Here is a 17,073-nt window from a genome sequence, read left to right on the forward strand (position 1 = left end):
TGTTCCATCCAATAGCTGACTGTGAGCATCCACTTCTGTGTTTGCCAGGCACTGGCATAGCCTCACAAGAGGCCACTATTATCAGGTTTTTTTTTTTTTTTTTTTTTTTTTCAAACTCTTTCAGTCGCATGCTCCTGGCACATTCTCTCACTTCTTCCCCATCCTTGCCTGAGGTCTAACTGTACAAGAGAGAGGTAGTGTATTTCAGTGATTGAATATGCACACAGCACCAGACTATTTGGGTTCGGATCCAAGTGTCACTTATCAGCTGTGTGACTTAACTGGTTCCATTCTAAATATCTCTGTTGTCAAGTGGAGCTGATAACAGTGTGTGCCTCACAGGCACGGTTGTGTAGACTGAGCTCAACACCTAATATCTAGGACAGAACATATTACCCCATCCCGCCCGCATTGCCTTCTGTATCTGAGAGTAAATATTACTCCCTCTGGGAGGTTTTGCCTGCACTTGTCCCTTTGTGTTTGTTATTTCTGGTCTGTATCTTTGTAGAAATTTCTCTTTCTTTTCTTTCATCTTATATTGTCAGAACCATATGTAGGCCCTTGTGTTTATTGTTCCTATTAGACATTAAACTTCATGAGGGCAAAGTACTCAGCCAACAACATTGCCAGAGAGCGAATACCTAATGCTCTATTTGTAGGCATACACTCAGCACACAGCAAATATCTAAATGTGTGACTGAGGCTGGTGGGCTGGGACTAAGTTAGGAATGCTGAGGGTATTCTGGGAAGATCTTGGTGCCTCAGTGGGGCAGAGCTGGGCCAGAGGCCAGTGGAGTTAGGTTGCACTACTTCTTAAGACATTTCCATAAGGTTGTATTTTAAGATGTTGACATATCAAAATCAAATTACTGGACCAAAGTCAAGGCTCCCACATCTATGCCAACACTAAATGCTCTTTTTTGGCAGAAAAAAAAAATTGTTCAGTTTTGCCACAGGATCTCAGCCAACCTGGAATTGGACCGAATGAATTGTGTAAATGAGACAATCATAGTCCCCTTTTCTCTTTCCCTCCTCCTCCTGCTCTGCTCCCTCAAAGTGACTGAGTGTTGGACTGAACCCCTGCTTCCTGGCACATGGGCATTGCAGACAGAGCAGAAGCAGGGACTTCCTGGGTGACAAGCCTGGGATGCTAGCACTTGCATTTCTCACTCTTGTTTTAAACTGGGCTTCCATCTCAGCATGCCTTCTTTATCTCTTGTTATTGTCGCTACTTGTTTGTTTTGTTTACATGGTATTTTCTCACCCAAGCTTGTTATACTGTATGGAAAACTTGGTGTTCAGAAATAGCAGCGGTGGCAAACATACTAGACAACAAAAAAAATGCACGTTTAAACTCCAGTGGTGCCTGGAGAGCAAGGGTTACTTTCCTCTGTAGTGCTAGCCAGCTTTGGCTTGCACTGGGGAATGATTCCCAACAGGCCTCCAGCCTCCCCCTTCTATTGTTCTACTGTTTCCTCTGCACTTGTTAGAAGGGTGTTGACTGGCGCCCTTGCCATCTGTGTATGAGGGTTATGGGAATTTCTAACCTCCAGCTTATTTTCCACCCCTATTGATCTGTTCCTCACAGATAATGAAGCCACCTACTCTCAAGGCTATGTTCTTCCAAACACTTTCCCCGGTGCAGCATTCATTCTGTAATTTCTGTTCCTGTTTAGCAGTCTTTCTTGCCTAGCTTCCTGTCTAGGCTAGCCTCTAAATGTTTCTCATCTAATGCAGATTTTTTTTTTTTTTTTTTTTTTTTTTTATTAAGGCCAGTGCTTTTCTAAGGACCAACGCTGATGATGTTAGGAAGAAATTTGTTAGCAAATTCCATTTGAACATAAGCCAGAGGTTTGAGGCTAGCAGCAGAAAGACGGAATTAGAATGAATTTTTGGTTTGCATTTTCCTTCTGGTAGATTTATGCATTATTATACAATGTAAGGTAAAAGTCTGTCATCTTACCCCATGACTTTCCTGAAATACTATGGTCAGCACAATGCCTTAAAGGGGAGTCACTGTCTTCCAGCTAACCTGAGAGAGAAGTAATGATGCTTAATACTTATGGTTCTTTGTATTTAGAACTCACTTTGACTTCATTCTTCTGAATTGTTCTTTTCTTTTAAGGAACCTAAATGTAGGAGCTGGGAATATGGTCCAGGCAAAAAAGTGCTTGCATCATAAGCATAAGGTAGAGATTGGTAGAGGAACCCAATGTTGACCTCTGATGCTCATACACATACATGTATATGAACACCTATATACCATGTGTGTGTGTGTGTGTGTGCACGCGCACGTGCACGCGCGCGCACACACACACACACACACACACACAAATATGCCACCATAAAGAAAGAAACCCAATGCACAGTGCGTAACTGGGATATGAGTATTATCTATACTTATAGTTCTGAACACCAGGGGACCCAGAGTGACAGAGGGGGGAAAGCTGCATCTTAAAAGAAATCCAAGTATTCTCATGAGCATCATTAATGATTGCTGAGGTAGTGTATGGGATTAGTGAGGATGTGCTTCTTATTAAATTGAGAATGCAGGTTCAAATCGCCAACCTTAAGAAAAATATACAAGCCAATGCCTCTGGAGGGGTGTGGGAGGTAAGTACCAAGGTATCTGTGAGTGACATATTCTGAAGTCACCTTTGATGGCCCATTGAAGAAAGGTTGCAAGCCAAGCTTTGTAATCAGAGAGTGTGAGCCTGGCATGAATTCTGGAGATGCAGCACCTATTCTGGGAAGCTTGAAACCTGGGAAGTCCAGGGTGGAACATTTCAGGAAAGCAGAAATGTTTTTTCTCTGGCTGTTGTTTCTCAAGTTACTTAAATGAAACCCATTGACTATTGATCTATATATCTATATCTATATCGAGATTACAATAAAATGTAATGGACCCATTTCTACTTGGGGTAACAACTCATGTGGTCTTGAATTTTGGGAGATACTGTGAGATGTGGATGGCAGCTGATGTATTTTTAAGACAATGATCTAGAAAAGAGAGGCATAACCCTGAATGTGAGCACAGAGCTCCCCAGGAAAATAGTGATTACCGGGTTCAAGGGCTAACGCCTCCCACTCTCCGAACCTGTCCCACAGCAAGATCCCCACCAAAATATTCACATTTCCACTTACAATGGCACTTATATCCTTTTGATTTGTTTGTCCCCCTGTGGCAGATCCTAGCTACTCTACTCTTTAATCTAATTTGTGCTATGACATCAAGCTTTAATTTTATCGTTATTATTTTTGCTTCTTTTAGACACCCATGGTGTGCCAGGCGCTGAATAAAATAAGGATACATTCCTTGCTGTCTCTGTGCTCACACTTTTAAAGAGCTAAGACAAGCAGAATTCCCAGTAATTGGCAATAGGTAGTCATTATTCCCCTTATCCCCCTTTCCTTTTGAAGCAACCTCATCTCTCTGAACAAGCTTAAGAAGTTCTCTGGATCAAAGCTGTCAGAAACCAGGAGGGTTTGGAACAAGTGTCAGAGTAGGCAAAGGACCTCCAGAACTCCAGCTCCTTCCTCGCCTGCCTGAGAGCGATCGGGGCTGCTTTTCTGCCTACCTTACCTGGGTGGGCTAGGACTCTCAGGCTACTAGCTGCCTCTGACATCCCTACCTAGGAGGCAAACTTCCCACACCTCTCTAGCTCTAGGACCAAGGATGCTGTAAACCAAAGGATCCAAAGGATTCTGGCTTTTCCCAGGTATCTGATTGACTTGCAGTGACAGTCTCTGGGCATCTCATAACAGGGCTATGCCTGCATTAGTACCTCAGTGGTTCTCTGGAGGCACCCCTAGTGTGCCTCTCCTACACACACCATTGGGATCTTTATCCTTTTCAGTTGTCATCTGGAGAAACTCAAGAGGCTCAGGGAAGCTTGAAGAATGCCTCAGTAAGTGCCTGCAGGCAAGTGTGCCAAGATCAACCCCACCCCAGCTTCCCTTGGACTTCCCTTTTGCTTACCCCAGGCTCAGAATGGTTAGGCACCAGGTGCTCAGCCCAGCTGGGGAGTCTCCCTCATTTAGCAGGCACCTGCACTCCTGCATTAGAGTTGGGAAAACAGTTGGCTTTGAGGGGTGCAGAGGAGCCAAGGGGTTGCACCTTAGGCTGCTCACCTAGGGAGCTGGTTTGGCGAGTCCTGGGGTCTGAAGGGTGCACTAACCCAGAGAAGGGGAGGAGGGCCAGGAGGAGAGATGAGGGGGGAGGGGAAAGCATGAGGGAGGGGCACCGGAGCAGCTGCTGTGGGAGGCTAGGCGCAAAGGTGGCTCCCCGCGGCCCGGCGCCCCGCGGCTCCCGGGGACGCACCAGGCAGCCAATGGATGCGCAGAGGTGTACAGCAGATGGCGTCCGACTGCGCCGTTTCTTCCTCCTCCTCCTCGTCCTCCTCTTCCTCCTGCTTCAGTGCTGAGCAGCCAGAGTCGCAGCCGGGTTGCCAGACGCTGGAATGGGTGGTCTCCCGACACACACCACCATCTTCACTGGGGAAGCTCGGGGCTCGTCGGCTCCCAGAAGCTGCAGCTGCGGCTCGGGCGAGGCTGGTGAGTGCGGCCGCTCTGTGCCCCAGCTGGCAGGGACTGATACCGCGGGTCCCCTTGGCTGGCCGGATGGAGAGATAGCTGCCCCGAATGGGGGCGCCTCCCGCACAGACTTTCATAGCCAGGGACCTTCCCTCGTCCCTTCTTCCAGCCAGTCGCGGGAACTTGGAACCGGAGCCTTTGGCTCTGGGCTGCGGGAAGGATTGGCTGCTGGGGTGTAGAATGCTTGGATTCTCTAATCGGGAGGGCAGGCAGGGACACCCCGCGACTTGGGCATAGGTCTCAGGCAATTGGACTGAACACACATGGGGTTCAAGCTTGCTTTGTGGGGAACCTATGAAAGGAACCGGTGGTTCCCCATCCTGAGCGTGGAACCTTAAAGCTTTCAGATCCCAGCACGGGGAGTTCTGTAGGTTTTTCAAACTGGTCGACTGAAGGGTCCCCTTTGGGTAGCCCGGACTGCGAAATCCGCGCATGGGTGCTCAGGGACCCAAGAGGATACCTGAGCAAGCCAAGAAGTTTTGCAGCGTCCTCTGATTTCTGCAGCGACAGGAGGCCACAGCAACAGTTTACATGCCCATGGTTCTTGAGGGGGCAAGGGGTGTCCTGGGGGACAGGGGAGCGCACAGGTTGGACATGACACCACATTGCTTTTTTTTTTTTTTTTTTTTAGAGAGAGAGAGAGAGAGAGAGAGAGAGAGAGAGAGAGAGAGAGAGAGAGGAAAACAACGGGTCCAGTTTATGAGGGTAGGAAGCAAGAAGGACCATGCTTTCTCCTGCCGCTCCCGCTCCCACTTTGCAGCTTGCATGTTCTATACACTATTAAAGTTATTTGAAAAGAGAAATGAAACCTCAGCTCTAGGCGTCCTCATACATTGAAATGTCTTGAAGTTGGAAAGCTTGGAGTCTCTCTCTCTCTCTCTCTCTCTCTCTCTCTCTCTCTCTCACACACACACACACACACACTTGTAGAGGCAGGAATGGTATTTAATGGCACTTTTTTCTTTTGAAAATTCTTAAAGAATGAGCATCCTTTAAGAGCTCCCGCGAGTCAATTCTGCCCAGTGAGTGGAGTCCAGTGATATCAGAAGACTTAGGTTCACTCTGTAGAAAGTGCCAGGGATTCTGGTGCTCCTTTTTTCTGTTGGGCTCCTTTTTCTGTTGGGGTGATATGTTGGCAATGGGCTACTGCCCTCCTTCAAGTATTCTTGTATGTGGTGATCGGGTAGTAAGCACCTGCCTGATGTTTTCTCAACACATCTGTGAGGTTTATTACTAGATGGGTAATCGTGCAGGCAGGGGTCATACCAACCAACCTGTGGGGAGTGTGTGTGTTTGTGTGTGTATGTGTGTGTGTGTGTGTGTGTGTGTGTGTGTGTGTGCCTGTGGATTGTGTTTCTGGAGTTTCCTTTTTCCAGGCTATCTTTGGATGTCAGAGAGATCTTATTCCCTCTGGCCTTTCAGAAAACAATCTGGGGTTGTTGGGTAACTGGGAGGAGCTGATCAACAGGGAAACCCCCCTCCTTCTAATTCAGTTAAGGGTTCCCTAGAGCCACTTAGGGATACCTCTCACCAAATCAAGACAACCTGTTCAGTGGTGAGTGTGTGCTTTGGACTTTGTGGGTTGAGGGTTATAGAAAGTTTCAATCTCGAGGCTCTCCTGTTTTAAAACCTCAGTGCTTTTCCTCGCAAGGTCTTTGAAAACTTAACCCGGCAAGTTCCCTGTTGTCTTAGGGGCACAGGAACATCAGGAGGGAGTGGAATCCTCCAGCCTGGCTTCTATGCTCCCTGGTTATTGTGTACTTGTTGGAAGCCAAGGACTGGAAACTCCTGTTCATGCAAATTTAAGTGAAAAAGGATGGAAGAGGTGATTTTTCTAGTCTGTGGCAACTTGTCCATACTCGTCTTAAGAATTGTGAGAGTCATGTTGCTTTAGAGGACGTGGAGAAGTCTCACCTGTTCTCATAGACAGGTCCAGAAGCTCTGTGTACCTGGAGACCTTTTAGGGTTCTGAAGACACCTCAAGGGCTTGGAGACATCCTGGAGAGTCCCATCTGTGGACATGGGCCTCTTAGGTCTATTGTGGGGTTTGAACTACAATGGCTTCACTCAATATTTTCCTCATTACTTAAATTGATACTTCAAAAAAATGTTCTGTGCAGTATTGCTTCATCCTTCTTCATTTATTTTTCATCCAAGTTGCTGCTTGTTAAAAACTTGAAAGGCTAGACACATGGGAAACAATCATAAAGAGCAGGCAAAAACAGACGGCTGCTTTGGAGATTGGCATTGGTAAGTTGGTGACTGAATGTACTACTCCGTTCTCTACTGAGCTTGCCTTTCAGGGGGAGAGAAGGGGTGGAAGGGAAATGATGCTTAAGATGTTCTTCTTCACAAAGGCCATTGAAAACGTCGTCTACTTGCTGTGAGTCTTATTTCTGAAGGAGTATTTTTTTTTATTATATCTGTAGAAATGAAGTTTGTCTTTAAGTCGCTGACTAAACAGACAGAATGAAAAGCTAGGACGGAAGTTAATGGGAGAGGAGTGTCTGAACCATTTTCAGTCTGCCAACCCCTTTTAATTGTACTTCAGAAGTTGAAGCTAGAGTGATACAATTCTTTTATAGATTAAAAAGCCATCTTGCCCAAACTGCAATTTTGATGTTCTGTATACCTTTGTTAAGATTAGGCATTAACGTAATAATTTTGATTGAAAGGCTTGAATAGAATGATAGAGAAAGGCTGAGTGGTCCTATTCAGTGAGCAGTCAAAATGACAAATGATACAATACATTAAGTGAATGATTAAGATAAACAGATTTAAGAATTCTAAATAGTGTCAACTATACCAGTTGTTGGGGAAAAAATGAACAGCACCATAAGCAGCCAGGCTTCAGAGGCACAGGAGCTTGTCCCTTGAACAACAAAAGGGCAGCTCACGACCCTCAACCGCTGGAAGGAGCCTCATAAACTTCTAGAGTTCCGAGTCTGAATTTAATGTTAAATTCTTTATGTTTTCACAAGGAGATATATCCCAGTATACAACTTTAAAAGACACTCAGCCATAATCGTTTTAGCACCAGGCAGCTTCGTAGCTATACCATGAGTCCTTAATTTAGAGTTGTTAGCAGGATTAATATCTAAGTGATAATTAACGCATCAAACCTGTGAAAGTGGGAAGACTTTTAGGTCTGATTTAATTCTCCAAGTTTACTGTTGTGAGTCTGATTGGAATCTGTGGGTGAGCACATTTCAAATCACTGGCATCTTGCTCCAAGTTAAATGTTTTTATCCTCAGGTTTTCTCCTTTAAAATTTCTCCATTGATTGAAATTATGCTACTGTTTTTTTCCCCCATAGAAAACAGCCATGGCTAATGATATGGCCGGTTGCTTGCAATAATCTACTGATGATTTCTCCCTATTCTACTTTTTATTCTTTGACAATCTCACATACATATACACTGAGTTTTCACTACAGTTATACTTGCTGAGCCTTCTCTATTTCCTACTAAAATCTTCCTTTATTCCAGCAAAGTCACTCCACTTGGTCTCTTTGTTCTGGATCCACAGTGTTTAATTGGGGTAACATTGCTGAGCTAGAGTCCAGAGTTATTTACTGGAATGTAGAGAGTTTATCAATGGCTGCACCACCAAACACAGAGACAGTTGACTCTCTCAACACACATTAGTTGTCCAGAGACTTCCAGTGACAAGTTGGACATTATGAGCCCTCTCCTAGCCTTTATGGCCTAGTGATGGGTTCAGTCTTATGTGTGTGTTGTGTTGGTAATCACAGTCACAGTGCGTTCCTGAGGGCAGTGGCTATGTTCTGTCCTGGAGATACTTTCACAGCACTCCCAACCTGTAACTCTTGCAGTCTTTGAACCTCCTCCTTTTCTGTGATGCTTCTTGAGCCTTGGAAGGGTGATGCCAATGTCCTGTTTCTAGCTGGTGGTTTAAGATGAGCACCCCATAGCTATTAGATCAGGTATTATATCAGAAGAGAAGAGGGAAGCAGACGGTTAGTGAAATTCAGTTCCTTCTTCTCCTTTGGTGAATTTTTAGAACACTAGAGGTGCTGTGGAATAGATTTCACTATGGGTAAAAAGCTTGTGGGTCTCTGCAAAATGTGGAGAGCTGAACTCACACTCAGCTTGTCAAGGGAACAATCAAGTCACCTGGTTGGGGCATGTAAGAACTAGTGTGTTATGGGACTGTGCTACAGAGCTGGAAAAAACACAGGGCATTTCGGAGCATCTCAGAGAACATATTAACTTCTGGTTATTTGGTATCCGTGATTGAATAATTCTAAAACAACTCTTTGCTGTGATATGCACATCTGGTAGTTTTTTTTTTTTTCTTTATTGGGTGAGGGGATAGGTTAAAATATGGTCCTCATAAGGAAAAAGTGTAACTCTTGACCTGGAGGAGGGGATGCCCATGGCGGTGTTTCCTGTGTTCAACAAAAAGACTATCTGCACCAGAGGAGACGGGATTTTGCAGCAAAGATTACAAGGCTGGTTTGTGCTTTTGCCTCTCTAGGCATATTTTAACTGTGAGCCCTTTGTAATTAAATATGCAGCAGCTAAAAACGGAATCCCAAGTAACTAAGGCACAACTGATCCCTGAACGCCTTGACTGCAGGAAAAGCTCTTTGCTGGGTTCCACTTGCCTGCCTGAGGGCTGGCTGCAGATTGGTGCCCTGGTGCTATGTTACTGCACAGCCCATTACTTTTGGAAGAAACACAGCAATGCGAAGAACTCGAAACTTCGCAGCAGTCAGGCTCCGTTGCCTTGGTCTTGGTCTGTCGTTTTGTAGTAACGCTTATTTTAATTTTGGGTCCTTTCAGATGGTATTTTTATAAGCACACCATGCATTAGGTATAAGTGAGGTGTTTTAATTATAGTAACGCTGAGGCTTGCAGTAATGCCTTTCTGAGTTTGCTTCTGGACGTTCCTCTATTGATTTCTATTGCTTGTGCTTATGTTAGGTGTTTTGGGGGTGATCTGGACACTGTGATTGATACAGCCATACAGAATATGAAAATATCAAAGTATTTCTGTACTTGTAGGTAAACAGGTCCTGTGCAGGTCCCTTGGCGACTTCACTATGCTGGTGTCCTGCAGGTGGCTCCCCTAACTTTCCTTAGATGGTATTGTTTCAGCTACTAGGAGTATCAAACCCCCCCCCCCCCTTTAGGCTATTATGTCTTCCAGTTGGCTTGTACCTGAGTGCTAGCAGTTGTAATATGTTAATACTATGTCTGGATGATTTTAGTCAGGACAAGACTAAGTGCAACCATTGGTATCCTATGGAGTTGAATTTAAAATATGTTTGCATTTATATTGTAGTGTTTTGCCTATACCATTTATATCTATTTAAACAGGGTGTACTGATTGCCTCAAGGTATGGAAGCCCCTCCCACCTGAGTTATCAATTCAGATAAAGTCACTGTATTTTCAACTTGATTTGCCTCTCTACAGAAATATGAAGATGCTTAAACATAAAACAAGCAATAGGGGCAGAACCAAATTTCTAATCAAGGTCACCCACTGCATGGATAGATCATCTTTCCCACAGCTGCTCAGACCCTTCATCAAAATTATGTGCACAGGAGGAATTCGACAGAATTTTTTTTTTTTTTCAGGGAAAAAGTAGTTATTTTTCTTTCCTGCCTCCTCCATTTCTAGTCTTTAGAATTAAAGTTGATTTATTTTTATACTGACTTCCATTCATTTTAAAGCTTTATTTTTTACAAAAATTATCATATTATTTAAATTGTAATGCTTCCTGGACAAGCACAGAGAGGTGAGTTGTTAATAATGCCCTCCAAAATTCTTTGAGGAAAAATTTTTCATATTTTCTTTGAGATTTCTTTTTATCGTGTGTGTGTGTGTGTGTGTGTGTGTGTGTGTGTGTGTGTGTGATAGAGAGAGAGAGAGAGAGAGAGAGAGAGAGAGAGATCAATTGATCTTGTATAGGCATATGTCGACATGTGTGGAGGTCAGAGAGAATAACTCATAGGAGTCGTTTTTCTCTCTTTACCTTGTAAATTCTGGGACTTAAACTCAGACTCTCAAGATTGTCAGCAATTACTTTTACCTGCTAATCTGTCTTGTTGGCCCCCTTTTAATTTCTTGTGACTAAACTTAAACACTGTTGGATGGTCCCTAAAAAAGTAGAAAGTCCACTTGTATAGAAAAATAACCTTCTAGATCCTACATCAGCTTGAACTTGTACCAGTCATCAACTTCCTGTTACCTGCCCTCTTTTACCAACCCTGCCTCTTTCAAGATACCCACAAGACTCACATCTTATCCAACAAGGTCACACACACCTTTTCTCCCACCTCCTCTCTCAGCAGTTTTCCAAATCCTACCCACAAGTTAAAACTCGGTTTTAATTATGTTTTCACTGAGATTTCTCTGATTAGGATAGTTCATAAAGTCCTTTCTCTGCCCAAACAACTCAGGGGGTAAAATCTAATTTTATTATCTGATTAAATCAGTTTCCTCATTAGCATCTACTGGTGGAGTTCTGATGGCACTGGCTTTGAGTAGGAAAGGGCAGTCCTTTCTACTGTGAGTTCTGGAAAGTGCTGAGGAGGAGACAGTGACAGGGGCCTGGGTGACAACAGCCATTTGAGGACATATTGGGAGAAGACTAACAGCACACAGGTGGACAAGGGCAGTGGCTGCCAGTTATCAATGACCTCTGACATGCTACACATCAGGCTGAGTGTACGAGGACCACTTTGTCAAATCATATTAACTGTTATTTCAAAGCAGAAAACATTTTCAGTGTCTTTTTTTTTTCATATTAGGATGCTGGGACTGAGGGAACCTTGGCACATTTTTATGACCTATGCTAGGGAAACATGAGAAAAAAAAAAGCATCTGTTCATCCAAGATAGGGCACTGGCCCAATTGACTACCAAGAAAGCATTCTGCTTAATCTTACCTTAGAGAACAGGCTAGTTTATCAGGGTTGCCTCCAGGAGGGAGGATGCCTTAAAGAAAGCTGAATCCATGAAAGCTTCACTTTACTATGTGTGATGGCATACACAAGCTGCATTCCTGGAGTTCCTCCTCTTCATAGTAACTGTTACACATGCAGCCTTAGGAAGGGGCCTTGTGGGTCTTGTAAGTTTTAGGAGCTTCAAGAGACTTGTAAGTTTTGTTGACTTCTGGAGCCCTGTAAAATTTTGCTACTTCTGAATCTTAAAGAACCAGGTCCCCCTGGGGGTTGGGCATAGGGCATGAGGTGATGGGTGGTTTCATTTCTGTGGAGATGGCTACTGAATAGTCACCTTGTCTAAGGCCACAGAAGTTGCAAAATCCTGAGACAAGACATCATTTTATTTTAGTTGGCTTTCTAAGGAACCATTGCCAGTTTCAGGAAATTCAGACCTGGAAAATCCCCCACCATATCCATGTTCCTTTTTATTAAGTGGGTTATTAAAACAGAACTGTTTGAGCAGCTGTGTGGGAATCTTAGCTTTGAATTCACAAGAGAAAGCAAGGGAGTGGTAAGATTTCAGATGTGAATAGGAGTGGATGGCAGTGACCTTGGCCATTCCTGGGACTGGGTTAAGAGAGGTGGGCAGATGATGTTTGTATTCACCATTTTTGTGTCACCATGTACCCACTGAAGGTATCCTTAGTCCTAGGAGATAATGTCAATGAGAAGATAGGAGCTGTTCCTGAGTGAGCATTTGTGAGAAACCATTGTGTGCTTTTCATTAAAAAGAAAACTTTGTTATTATTTATATGTGTGCCTGCATATGCATGCAGGTCTCTGTAAAGGCCAGAAGGAGGCATCGGCTTCACTGGAGTTGAAGTTTTATTCTATGGTGAGCCACCATACATGAGGGCTAGGAACTGAACCTTGATCTAATGCAAGAGCATCAAGCACACTCATTAACTGCTGAGCCATCTCCACAGCCCCTAAAACATGTTTTAAAGTATTATTTATTGGGGTTGCAAGGTGATTCCATAGGTAAAAGTGCTTGCTGCAAGAGCCTTACATCCTGAGTTTGATTCCCAGAACCCACGATGAACAGCAAGAACTGATCTGTAAAAACTGTCCTCTGACCTCCACACACATGCTGTATGTAGTATGTGTAAATCTAAACTCTCTCTCTCTGTCTCTGTCTGTCTCTCTGTCTCTCTGTCTCTGTCTGTGTCTCTGTCTGTGTCTCTGTCTCTGTCTCTCTCTCTCTCTCTCTCTCTCTCTCTCACACACACACACACACACACACACACCATACCACACACAAATAATAACAAAATGAAAATTACTTAAGAATTTAAAAAGATCTCTTTATTGAAAGGATTTTGCTCAGTCAGCAGGAAGTTTTTTTGATGTGGAGTTCTGTGGGATTGTATAATAAACCCATGTCCCATACTGAAGTGTCTTCACATTTTATACAGAAATATAGCAATTGGAATACGACCAGTTTCCCTCTTTGCTCCTGACAGAATCATACATAAAGAAGTGCAAAAGAGTTGGAGTTGGAGAGAGATTTTTTTTTTTACTCATTCCAGGAGTGAACATGTTCATATTCAGAGCTGTCTGAAAGTGAGATAGGTTTTCTCATGGAAATGTGAGTTCCTCCTCTTTGTGGATGTTCAGGCAGAGGATAAACAACTATATTAGAGAGTATTATGCAGAGAGGGTGCATGGATTGATGGTTTTCTGTGTCACACTACATTCCTGATGCTGCTCTTCATGTGTTAGTTTGGGAAATCCTCTTTAAAAACTTTTGAGGGGGCTGGCAAGAAGGCTCCTTTGCTGAAGTTCTTGTCTGAGAGCATGAGAATCTGAGTTCAAATCTCTAGAATCCCTTTAAGAAACTTGGGTGTGATGGTTTGTGCTGATGCTCTTAGGTTAAGCAAGTGGAAACAGGAAGATCACTGGTGTTGAGCCAGCGAGTTCTAGGTCAGTGAGAGACTCTGCCTCACTCACTCAAACAAACAAACAAACAAACAAACAAACAAAGGAGACAAGGTTTTGCTGTGTAGCCCTGTCGGACCTGGCACTTATGAATAGGTTGACCTTGAACTCATAGAAATCTTTCTCCCTCTACCTCCCAAGCACTAGGATTAAATATGTTTACCACCACATCCAGGTCTTAGTACTTGTGCTGTTGTTACTACTACTATTATTTTGAAGATACAGTAATAGTAAATGAATTGACCTAGCTCAGCATTTATCCCCACAATGTGACTCTAGAACAGCATTCTCACCAGAAATGGATGGTGAGCCATGAGTACAAAACACATGTTCACCCTTCCATTTCCTCCTAGTCATTTTATTAAAAAAATAAAGTTAAAGTTAATGTTAGTAAAATATGCTACTACATGCATATATCTACACATTTCATTTTCATATGTATGGATTATAGACAAGTTATTCATGAAATGCTAAAGATCTTTGATGTAACATGTCTCAAAATCCCATCTGTGTTTTACACTTGCAAGCTAAAATGTATCCTTCAATGAGCACCAAGTGCTTGTAGTTGTACATTACTGATGGCCTCTCTATTGTGTGTATGCCTTAAAACCACATTCACAAGAATGCCACTCTTCCATTTGCTTTTGACTACCTGGTTGGTTTCTAAAGCATGCATCCCAGTCTCTTCCTATGTTTATCAAGTTTACCCTTAAATGCTGGTATGAATAATGTCTTGGGGGAGACTCTTAGGGACAATGGAGATCATCTAACCAGTGATGTATTTGAGAAACTACATGAATTCTTATCTCTAGCATCTTTGTGAGAAGGCCAAACTTTGCACACATATCTGTAATACTCTGTGTAACACCATGCTGAGGAGATGGAGACAGGTAGATCCCTGGAGCATCCTGGCTAGACAGCTTTGCTCAGCATATGGGCTTTAGTTTAAGTGGAAGAGAGATTGAGGAAGACAAATGACATACGATGTGAACATATACACCACGCATACACACACACACACACACACACACACACACACACACACACACACACACNACACACACACACACACACACACACACACACACACACACACACACACACACACACTCACATATAAGCCCTTACCTACTGTCTCCCAGGGACACATTTAGTTCCTCAACCTATAAGACAAGAAGATTTCTGTGTCCCTCATCTGTAAAAGGCTAAATCCCATATGCCTTCTACTGGTGAAGATGAAATACACTTTTCTGGCTTCCATTTGACAAGTATTCATGCACAGGGTGAAGTCACCAAGTCATCTCGTACCCTGTTTCCCAGCTTAGTAAACCCCATTTTCTCTGACCTTTTCATTGTCCATGTCCATGGATTTGCTAGGGTGTATGTGTAGCCTGTCCAATAGGGAGCAGACTTTTCAAGAATCTGCGCATTTGCAGGGAGTGTGTGAAAAATACATGCTATCCCTTAAGTTGAACCTAACTGATCATCCAGACCATCCATATACCTGATGGGCTTCACCAAAAGATGGTTCCCCTCTTTCTCCATCCTTGTTATGATGACTATAGCCAGAAGTGACACGTGACCCACCAGAGTGATATTTCTGGTCAAATTCTAGTAACCATTTGGTAAGATTGATTCATTTCCTGACAGGTTGCATTTTTTTCTCAGAGAGATGAAAGGTTTTGCTCAAGATGGATTTCTGACAGGAACTGGCCCTCTGGGGTGTGACATCATTCAGTTGAAAAATCAGAGTATGGCAGTCCTCTCATTGTGAGGGACATATACGGATTCTTGGGTTCTCTTTGTGTCTGCAACATCTCCTGAGTGAAACATGTTCATGTGAAACTTCAGTCGTCTCAAGTCATGTTTGGTGAAGACCCTCTCTCTATACAGGTACCTTAAACAGACTTTTAGTTGCTCATTAAAAGAAGATATGGACTTTTCACGGTAAGGAAGTTTCTTGTGATGATGCATTCTAAAGATATATCATCTAATAGCATGCGCATGGTCCTTAGGTTCTGCATTTGGAATATGCAGGCAGTAGACCACAAGCACACTGCCTGTGGACATGATGCTTCTTCCAGTGAAACTCTTATTTAGGCTTTTATTGAAAGCGATTTTCACATAGTAATACAAGCTAGTGTAAAATATAAGATGTGTTTGTAAGCTATGTGAATAAACTGAACGATGATTCAATGAAATACCTGCTGTGTCCATAACATGGAGTAGATAAAAATCAAGTACAAAGAACCAATTCCAATATAGAAATTTCATGGAGAGGAGATGTATTCATCTTCTTTCCTTGGCAAATTGAATCACCTTTTCATATACCTGTCACCTCTTTGTCTGTATGCTCACCCATCTGTGGAAAGTGATACTCAAAAGTCACGTGTTGGTGCTGGAAAGATGACTCAGTGGTTCAGAGTGTTTGGTGCTCTGGCAGAGGATCTGGGGTTTGATCCCAGCACCCAAGTCAGATAGATCACAACCACTCTACCTTCTGGATGTCTGACACTCTCTTCTGGCCACTGTGAGCATCTACTTGTCTGACATGTTCATCTCTGTTGATTACCCTCAGTGACCTCTAACAGATCAACTAGATCAGAGTATACAGTCATGGTTTTTATTTCTAAAAAGTATGCCATGGGATGAAGCCATATCCATAGCTTATCTAAGGGTACTGATTGAAGATGTAGCTGAGATGTTCATCACTTGCCAAACATTCCTGTGAACTTGAGTTTTATTTCTTGTATTACATGCATTTGTGTGAGCATGCAGACACACACACACACACACACACACACACACACACACACACACATAGTGCTTCCAAATGCCTCTGTGAGGATGGCAGTGTCTCCTGAAGAATGTAGGGCTAAATAATACCTGGATTACTGCTTATTGTCTATGAGCAAAAGGAATCAATGAAAAAATGTGGGGCAGTGTAAGTCAGTGTAAGAACTGACTGTAGTAACGTGCCATCAGTATGATAGAGCTCAACTTTTTTTTTTTTTTTTTTCGTTCTTTGAGACAGGGTTTCTCTGTATAGCCCTGGCTGTCCTGGAACTCACTTTGTAAGATCTCAACTTTTATAGACCAAGATAATGTTTTTCGGTTCATAGTGAATGCTTCCACACTGCTTGACATAGCACTATGTACTATTTTTCTCTAGCTGGGGTGTACAAGGATATCCCACAATTTACCAGAGACAAAGGAGTTTTCATGAAGTTCTTGTATAAATGTGTAGAAAATAAGAAAAGAATACTGCATAGAAAAAGTTGCATGTATGGGAACTTATCAATGAAGAGATCCTATATGCAGAGGGAGATAGTTAGGTCCAAATCTATGTTTTTGTTTCTGTCAAAAATTTCTCAACTTTTTTATTCTGATCCTGACTATACACATGATTCTTTAATAAGGATTGCTGCTATGCTTCCTCCTTATGAAATCACATTGCATGTAGCACTTTGAAGTTGAAGACAGGTGAAACTTCTCTAAGGGTTTATTTGAAACAGTAACACCACTGCAGGCTAGCCATGTGGGTTCTTCCTTGTTTACTGGTGAAT

General features: G+C 43.0%; 1 protein-coding gene across 1 annotated transcript in view; it reads left to right on the plus strand.

Moving 5' to 3' along the window:
* The first annotated feature begins 4,254 nt into the window (after positions 1-4,254).
* The window catches only part of Thsd7b (thrombospondin type 1 domain containing 7B), an 872,787-nt gene continuing 859,968 nt past the window's right edge, over positions 4,255-17,073 (plus strand). The window contains exon 1 of the mRNA XM_021198560.2: positions 4,255-4,554. The gene's annotated coding sequence lies outside the window, so the exon portion shown is untranslated. The remainder of the gene's footprint in view (positions 4,555-17,073) is intronic.

This window comes from Mus pahari, chromosome 5 (assembly GCF_900095145.1).
Source record: "Mus pahari chromosome 5, PAHARI_EIJ_v1.1, whole genome shotgun sequence".
NCBI classification, from domain to species: domain Eukaryota; kingdom Metazoa; phylum Chordata; class Mammalia; order Rodentia; family Muridae; genus Mus; species Mus pahari.